Raw genomic sequence first — 9,324 nt, forward strand, 5'->3', positions numbered from 1 at the left:
GTCCGGGAATGACCAGCAGCTTCGCTCTTTCTCCACTTTGCGCAGCGTCTGCAGCCAGATGCATCACATTCCAGCTCGTCAGCAGCTCCTGCGCCACTCGGACCTTTTTTCTTTTGATGGCTAAACTTCTGCAGCCAGCTTTTGGAAAAACCGCGCTGATGTGAGATCCGACACGAGGAGACACGATGTCTGCCGCTCACGGACTCCTCAACAGCGTCTTCTCCTGCTCCTCTCCCGCCTCCAAAGCCATCAGCAAGCGGAGGCTACGCCAAACCCGGAGCCTGGACCCCGCTATTATCAGACACTGTGACGCGGAGGTGGAGGGAGGAAGTGGCGCGCCGCTTTCTGCAGCGGACTCAGGTGCGTCTCCGGCTCCAAAACCGGCTTTACGCACCCGGATCCCGGTGCTGAAGGAGCCGATCAGCCCGTCCCTCTCCTCGCCCTCCATACCTTTGGATGTTTCTCCGTCCTCAAACTTTCACTTTGACTATGATGTCGCGACGCGTGCCAAAAGGAATACCACGGGGGATTTACCGTTCCTGGTGCGGGGCCCCGGGCCCGGCGCGGCGCCGTCCGGCAGCACCGGCGCGCTCTTCTCCCCGCGGAGGTGGCTCCAGAGGAAGGTGCAGCCGTCCAGCTCTCACGCCTACGTCGTGTGGAAATCAGAGGTAGGCTTTTAAAACTTTGGCTCGAATGCAGAGCATGAGTGTCTTTACTTTAACTGTGCAGGTCACAGGTTCATGCAGCAGAGTTGAGTTTGGATCCAGTGCAAAATACTTCATTTATGTTCTTTCTCTTACTTCTGCAGTGAGTTTATTATGTGCAGAGCCTCACAAGAGCAGGAGACACAGATTTTAAAGTTGTTTAGCTTATTTTTGCTGTGGTTTTGTGTCTCTTTGTCGTTGTGATGCATCTTTCTGTGGTTTTAACTTTAACCTGCAGGTCACAGGTTTATGCAGCAATGTTTGAATTTGAATTCAGTGCAAAATACTTGAACATCAGACAAACAACCATCTGGTTTTAAACCATTTATGTTCTCTTTCCTACTTCAGATTATGTGATGTGCACAGATACAAAAAGCCAGACCAAATAAGAGCAGGAGACACAGATTTTAAAGTTGTTTAGCATAGTTTTTGTTGTGGTTTTGTGTCTCTTTGTAGTTGTGATGCATCTTTCTGTGGTTTTAACTTTAACCTGCAGGTCACGGTTTATGCAGCAGAGTTGAGTTTGGATCCAGTGCAAAATACCTCAGACAAACAACCATTTATGTTCTTTCTCTTACTTCTTCAGTGAGTTTATTATGTGCAGATTATGTGATGAGAGATACAAAAAGCCCCACAAAAGCAGGAGACACTGATATTGTATGTTGTTTTTGTGTGTCTCTTTGTAGTTGTGATGCATCTTTCTGTGGTTTTAACTTTAACCTGCAGGTCACCGTTTATGCAGCAATGTTGAATTTGAATTCAGTGCAAAATACTTGAATATCAGACCATCTGGTTTTAAACCATTCATGTTCTCTCTCTTACTTCTGCAGTGAGTTTATTATGTGCAGATTATGTGATGTGCACAGATACAAAAAGCCCCACCACCTCTCCTAAATAAGAGCAGGAGACACAGATTTTTTTGTTGATTAGCCTATTTTCTGGTCTGGTTTTGTGTCTCTTTGTCGTTGTGATGCATCTTTCTGTGGTTTTAACTTTAACTTGCAGGTCACAGGTTTATGCAGCATAGTTGAGTTTGAATCCAGTGCAAAATACTTGACTATCTGGTCGTAAACCATTTAAGTTCTCTTTCCTACTTCTGCAGTGAATTTATTATGTGCAGATAATGTGATGTTGCACCACATCCTAAATAAGAGCAAGAGACAGGTTTTAAAGTTTTTAAGCATATTTTTTGTTGTTGTTTTGTCTCTTTGTAGTAGTGATGCATCTTTCTGTGGTTTTGCATCTCTTTGTTATGATTTTCTGATATTGTCTCTTTGATTTTGAATTTGTAGATTTTGTTCGTGGTTTTGCACCTTTTTCCAGTTGTTTTTTTATGTCTATTGTTGTTTTTGGGACTCTATGTAGATGTTTTGTGTAACTAAGTTTATTGGTCTTTTTCCCATGATATTGTCTGTTGTTGATTTGCACCTTTCTGTAGTTGTTTCTCATCTCTTTGAGGTTGTTTTCTGTCTCTTTGTGGTTGTTTTGGGATCTTTTTATAGTTGATTTACACCTTTTGTTGTTCATCTCTATGTAGCCTTGTAGTTTTGTGTCACTGTAATTTCTGGGTCTTTTTTTTGTTTTTCAATTTGTCATTTTGAATCCTTTCCGTAGTTTTTTTCTCTTGGTTTTTATTTTTGTCTTCTTGTAGTCCTCTTAAGTCACTTTGTAATACTTTTGTATCTTTAGGTGGCTGTTTTTTCCTATTTTCGTAGTCGTGAGGGTCATTGGAGCTGTTTTGTATTGCTTTGTAGTTGTTTTAGTCTCTCTGTAGTCCTTTTGGAGTCTCTTTATCTCTATTGTGGTCATTTTGAGTCTCTTTGATTGACATTTTGTTGGTGAAGGCCAGGTGGACACTAACGCTTTGGTCCAGCATGGATACATACAGACTTAAATGCAATATCAGCATAAAAAATGCACCTGAACATAATTTAGATCTGACTCCATCCCTTGATTTGAACTACAAACCACCATATCTAAATAACAGCTTCTGGAACAATTATAAAAATCAATCAGCAGACCGTGCACGCTGCACGCCAGAAGACACATCTGCTGAAAAATGTCTTCCAGCACAGCCAGAAATGCATATTTTATTCTAAAAAGTTGCCTTTGCATTAGGAATTTCCCTGTCAGACATCACGGCTAGAGGTGTGGACAACTGGAAGATTGATGGGTTTTGAAGAGGGAGTGTTGACCTGCTGCTCTGACATCTGCACCTGGAAAACGTCCAGTATCAAACCACTGCAACTGGAGCAGTTGTAGTGGTGTTGCCCAAGGGCACATGGGTAAATAACAGGGAGGGGGGGGGGGCTGCGAGCCTCTAGTCCTTGTGAGAGTCACACCTATAATAAAGCAGCTCTGGGAAAGCTAAAAAACTCTTATAGAGATCTTGGGATTAAACACATTTTCCCTAATATTCCGTTTTTTTCCCTCCTGCTGTGTCATCATTGGGCTTTTGTCTTCATAAAGGCTTCTAATTGAGTGTGAATAAAGGGAGGGCAGTGCATGAAATCCTTACCACAACATACTTGGGCGACTTATAGCGGGGGGGGGGGGCTGCATTTTTATAGGCTGCATAGTTGGCACGAGTCCACATGCTCTGGTGAGAAGGTGCTGGGATCGTTTTCCTGCTTCTCGTTCTCTGCTTCGGTTGACTTTTTGCTTGTCTTTCCACACCGAGTGTGTGCAAGCGTGTGTGTGTGTGTGTGTGTGTGTGTGTGTGTGTGTGTGTGTGTGTGTGTGTGTACGTGCAGCAGTGAGGGACTTGAGGACACATGGCCCGGGACTCGGTTCTCACGACTGCGAGTGGTCACAGGGTCAAAACCATGCAGTCGTTTAAACAGCACTCATCATTTCCTATTACAACCAGCAGCTCCAGCAGCTTTCACTCTTTCTGCTTCACTTTCTTGCACGTCTGCACTCTCTCTGCTTCACTTTTTATCACGTCTGCACACTCTCTCTGCCTCCTCTCTTCCTCGACAGCAGTAGTTCTCAATCTTTTTGAGTCGCGACCTCCAATTTAACATGCATGTTGTCCGCGACCCCCACTCACTGTACAGAATCTCATGCACACAAAAGGAGCAAAAAATTACATCAAATTAAGCAAAAAAGGACTCAAATTGACCACAAAATGACAAAAAATTATCACAAAAAAGACACAAATTGACAAAAAAAAGACACAAATTGACCAAAAAAAGACACAAAATAACCAAAACACACACTAAATAACCAAAAAAGACACAAAATTACCAAAAAAAACACAAAATTACCAAAAAGACTAAAACACATGAACACTTTAACACAGTGGAGACAGAGCTGACTTCCAAAATGATTTGGCGACCCCCAGAAATCATCTCGGGACCCTAATTGGGGCCGGGACCCCCAGGTTGAGAATAGCTGCTCTACTCAGCAGAGTTTCTCAGCGCTGCTCCTCCACTGAGGAGAACATGAGGCCATCAGTTTGGAGTCATTAGCACAATCTTGACCGTGAAGTTATTGCACCTCAGAGTGTTTGTTAAAACACCGAGCCAAGACGTGTTGCTGCTCCGCTGGACGCTTTCACACACTGTCTAGTGAGAAAAAAACCTGGAATTAAGTCTAAACAGGGACTTTATGTTAGGAATGTAGCAGATCTTTTGATGTATTGAGCTGTCATTTTTTAAAATCCAAACATTTCAGATATTTTGAATCAAACAAAAGTTGAGAGACATGGTTCTGTAGATAATCAGAGAAATCAGAATAAATCAGAGGGATAGCAGAGGAACTCTTTACTAGGGCTGGGCGATATGGACCAAAAGTCATATCCCGATATATTTAGGCTGAATATCGATATATATCGCGATATTTTTATTGCAAAGTGAGAGCAAAAGTTCAGTCAAAGTCAAATATGAAATGTCACAAGCAGTTTTATAGAAACTAAGTGAACATAAATACTGTATAACAACAGTCTTTTTAATGGTCTTTTTATGTCTTTTTTGGTAATTTTGTGTCTTTTTTTTATCAATTTGTGTCTTTTTAGTGGTCATTTTCACATATTTTTGGTAATTTTGTGTCTTTTTTGATCATTTTGTGTCTTTTTTTGATTATTTGGTGTCGTTTTTGGTTGTTCGAAGAGTTAATTTCTCATTTTAAGGCGTTCCACATACTTATTTCTAGATTTAATAATCTTAATTTAAGAAATCTTGTCAAGTGAAATTATCTGTCCATGCAGCAGGATCATTTCCCTCAGATTTACTGTTTTATCTGGTTTTTAGACACCTTTTTTGCAGTGAACCTTCTCTCTGATTTGCAGTGTGTGAGTGTGTGTGTGTGTGTGTGTGTGTGTGTGTGTGTGTGTGTGTGTGTGTGTGTGTGTGTAGGGCAACCTGTGCAGATAAGTCTGGTGCTATGCCTTTTAAGGAGGGAGACGTGGCCGGAGCGGCAGAGACAAAGTGGAGATGTAATAGTTTAGAGAAAAAACAACGCTGACAGTTATATTAGCCATGATTGCTTAATAGCTATTTTCCACCGTCAGGTTGTTGATGTTGAAAGAACAATGACGCAGAGAAAAAACCTGAGAAAGTATCTTCTGTGTTGCTGGAAGCGGTTCTTCTTGCAGAGTGATTGACTCTACAGCTGGCTGTCATATCAACATGTTCTTGCAAAATAGCACGAGTATAAAAACAGTGGAGGTTTTTACAGGAACACACTGGAATTTGTAATTTTTTTTAGCATGTGAAACATACACCGAGCAGTCTTTTCCCACAATGCTTTGCTCACATATGCTCCACAAAGGCTCAGAGAGCAATTTTTTTTGTGTGTTTTTTGTCATTTTTTGTGTGTGTTTTATGTGTGTTTTTTTGTAATTTTTGGGTGGTTTTTGTAAAAAAATGTATGTGTTTTCTGTGGATTTTTTTTGTAAAAAAAAAAAAGTGTTTTTATGTGTGTTTTTGTAATTTTGTGTGTCTTTTGTATGTGTTTTTTGTCATTTTTTGTGTGTGTTTTATGTGTGATTTTTTGTATTTTTTTGGGTGGTTTTTGTAAAAAAATGTATGCGTTTGTTTTTATGTGTGTTTTTGTAATTTTGTGTGTCTTTTTATATGTTTTTGGTGTGTTTTTGGTGTGTTTTTGTGTGTTTTGTGTGATTTTTGTCATTTTTTGTGTGTTTTATGTGTGTTTTTTGGGTGGTTTTTGTAAAAAAATGTATGTGTTTTCTGTGTTTTTCTGTGGGTTTTTTTGTAAAAAAAAAAGTGTTTTTATGTGTGTTTTTGTAATTTTGTGTGTTTTTAGTGTGTTTTTGTGTGTTTTTATGTGTTTTTCGTCATTTTTTGTGTGTGTTTTATGTGTGTTTTTTTATGTATGTTTTTTTTGTAAAAAAAAAAAGTATGTTTTTTGGTTTATTTTTGTGGGTTTTTATGTGGGTTTTTATTTTTTTAAATGTGTTTTTATGTGTGTTTTTGTAATTCTGTGTGTGTTTTTAGTGTGTTATTGTGTGTTTTTTGTGTTGAAAATGGTTGTTGATGTTGAAAGAACAATGACGCAGAGAAAAAACCTGTGAAAGTACCCTTTAAAGTTGTTGGAATCGGTTCTTCTTGCAGAGTGATTGACTCTCAATTGGCTGTCATATCAACATGTTCTTGCAAAATAGCACAAGTATAAAAACAGTGTCGGTTTTTACAGGAACGCACTGGAATTTTTGCATGTGAAACATACACCGAGCAGTCTTTTCCCACAATGCTTTGCTCACATATGCTCCACAAAGGCTCAGAGAGGAAACAGTGGTCGGCTAATTTAATTCAGCTTGTTTATGGGGCGCCACAATGTTGACATAGCAGCGTCTATTTTTAGATCCACTTACCCTAATGCTTCAGCAGAGGGACCAAGTGGAGAAAATCATTCCACAACGAGATCTGCACAATTAAAAAAAGTATTGCTGCTAAGTGATTGACAACAGGGAAGCGGTTCATCGAGGTCAGAGCTTTGTTTTCTGGCATGCATTCACAGGCACAATTAAAAAAGGCTCTGGCTACTAACACACAGAGGAAAAAGTGAAGGAAAAGAGGGAAAAACGGCCTCTTGTGTAATCTAATCAAGTGAGGTAATGTTAGCTGGAAAGACTAAAGAGCTGCTATTAGTGTGCAATAACTGTTGATCCTCAACTTTGTCTGTTTTGATTGGTTTAGTGACACCCACGATGATACATTAGCTGGTTATTTCTGTGTGTTTGCACAAAGCAAATCCAACTTTTGTATTTGGTTTGGAAGTGAAACATGGTCAGGGCAAATGGGAATTTAAGAGATGGAATTTCCTACACTGTAAAAATGTTGCGTAAAATTAAGCAAAAAAAGGACTCAAATTGACCACAAAATGACAAAAAAGACACAAAATGGCCCAAAAAGAAACAAAATGACCAAAAAAAGACACAAAATGACAAAAAAAGACACAAAATGACCACAAAAAAAGACACAAATTGACCAAAAAAAGACACAAAATGGCCCGAAAAGAAACAAAATGACCAAAAAAAGACACAAAATGACCAAAAAAAGACACAAAATGGCCCGAAAAGAAACAAAATGACCCAAAACAGACACAAAATGACTAAAAAAAGACACAAAATGACTAAAAAAAAGACACAAATTGACCAAAAAAAGACATAAAATGTCCCGAAAAAAAACAAAATGTCCAGAAAAGACACAAAATGACCAGAAAAGACACAAATTGACCAAAAAGACACCAAATGACTAAAAAAAGACACAAAATTACCCAAAAAAGACACAAAATGACCCAAAAAAGATATGATACGATGATACATTCGCTGGTTATTTCTGTGTGTTTGCACAAAGCAAATCCAACTTTTCATTTGGTTTGGAAGTGAAACATGCTCATGGCCAATGGGAAAGATGGGGACAGTCCTTGCACAAAAATACAGTAAGTTTTTTGTACAAACAGGTTGTCAGAGCATCTATAGCCGTGTTTGTGCACTGTGCACAACGTCAGCAGAGTCTCCGCTGATCATAAACATCATGATTGTGAATTAACGGCATCACTAACTGTGCACAGAGTGTCTAGTGCTTGTTGTAAACAAACAGAGATCGCTAAGTGAACACCCCCTGCAGCAGCAGCACATACACATTGTGCTGCTACAGAGCTAACTGTAGCTAACTGTAGCTAACTGACGCTAACGGCGGCTCTTCTTAACGAGCTGGCCTTTGGCTCGTTAAGAAGAGCCGCTGGATTTGTCTCCAGTCAAAAAAAAAAAGACACAAACTGACTAAAAAAGACACAAAATGACCAAAAATGACACAAAATGACTAAAAAAATGGCCACAAAATGACTAAAAAAGACACAAACTGTCTAAAAAAAGACACAAACTGTCAAAATGACTAAAAATGGACACAAAATGACTAAAAATGGACACAAAATGAAGCAGTCGGGTGGATGGATGGTCAAACAACCAGGATTTTGACAAAGAAATCCGCTGTTTTTGTCCCGTGTGAAACCATGAGTCAACTTATGTATAAACGTTAATTCATAGATTGTAGGTCAATTATGTAGGTTTTACTGTTGTGCATAACTTAGCTACCAATCTTACTTATTTTAACCATAACAAACTATCTTTTCCTTAACCTGACCTTAACATAGAGGAGTGCTGGAACAATTAGTTGATTAATTGATAAGTTGATTGGCAGAAAAGTTATTTTTTAAGTAAAATTGAAAAAAGAAAACAACCCAAAAATCAATTGAAATGAGCTTTAGATTTCAATGCTAAAAATCTCCAATTTATCAGTTAATCACAAAATAATCATGGGATTATTGCAGCCTGAGAGAGAACAACAACTAAAAGGTGCTAAATCTTTCTCCCCTTTAATTCAGATTAAAAGCTTTGTTGCACCATTTCTTCCCAGTGCTCAGACCAGAATGTCTTATTGTTGTTAGAAACACTCCAATATGGACCACAACTGGTAAAAAACCCGACTGTTGGCTCCTGGCAGCGAGCCACGACCTGTATCAACACCAGCCTTACTGCACGGTTCAAAGCGGAAGAAATGGTGAACATGTGCAGAAAATCATACTGAATGATGCAAAAACATGGAGGCTGAATAAGAATGCATGCTTTCTGATAAATGGAACATTACGCCAGAAGCCTGAAAAGTGTTTTCACACGATGATTAAGCTCCTAACACACTAACACAGATGTTATTATTTTAATTAGATATTTCACATACCATGTGGGGGATTCTATCAAAATACATCACAGTAATGTTACACAATGGCCAACAATCTGCCTCCGATCGATCTGATTGATAGATGTGTTTAATTATTAACGTTGTAGAATGTAGTTTCCTTTAAAGGAGAGATCTTCACTCGTTCTTTAGTTGTCTGAATGGAGTTCAGCATCTTTGAGTAGTTTAGGGTTAAAGTTCACAAGACTTCTTCATGACGTTGCAACGTAAAAACGAAGCAGCATGCAGCCCTGCTGTCAGATTTTACAGAAGTTTCCATGTCTGATTTAGTGCATCAATCGTTTTTTAGCAAAGATAGAAATCACCTCGACCAAGTGTAAGTTTTTGCAAGACGTTTTTCAAATTTTGTAGTTTGCATTCAGCATTTTTAATGCAATATTTTGTCTTTAATGTTTTTT

The sequence above is a fragment of the Centropristis striata genome, chromosome 24 (assembly GCF_030273125.1).
Source record: "Centropristis striata isolate RG_2023a ecotype Rhode Island chromosome 24, C.striata_1.0, whole genome shotgun sequence".
In the NCBI taxonomy this organism is placed as follows: domain Eukaryota; kingdom Metazoa; phylum Chordata; class Actinopteri; order Perciformes; family Serranidae; genus Centropristis; species Centropristis striata.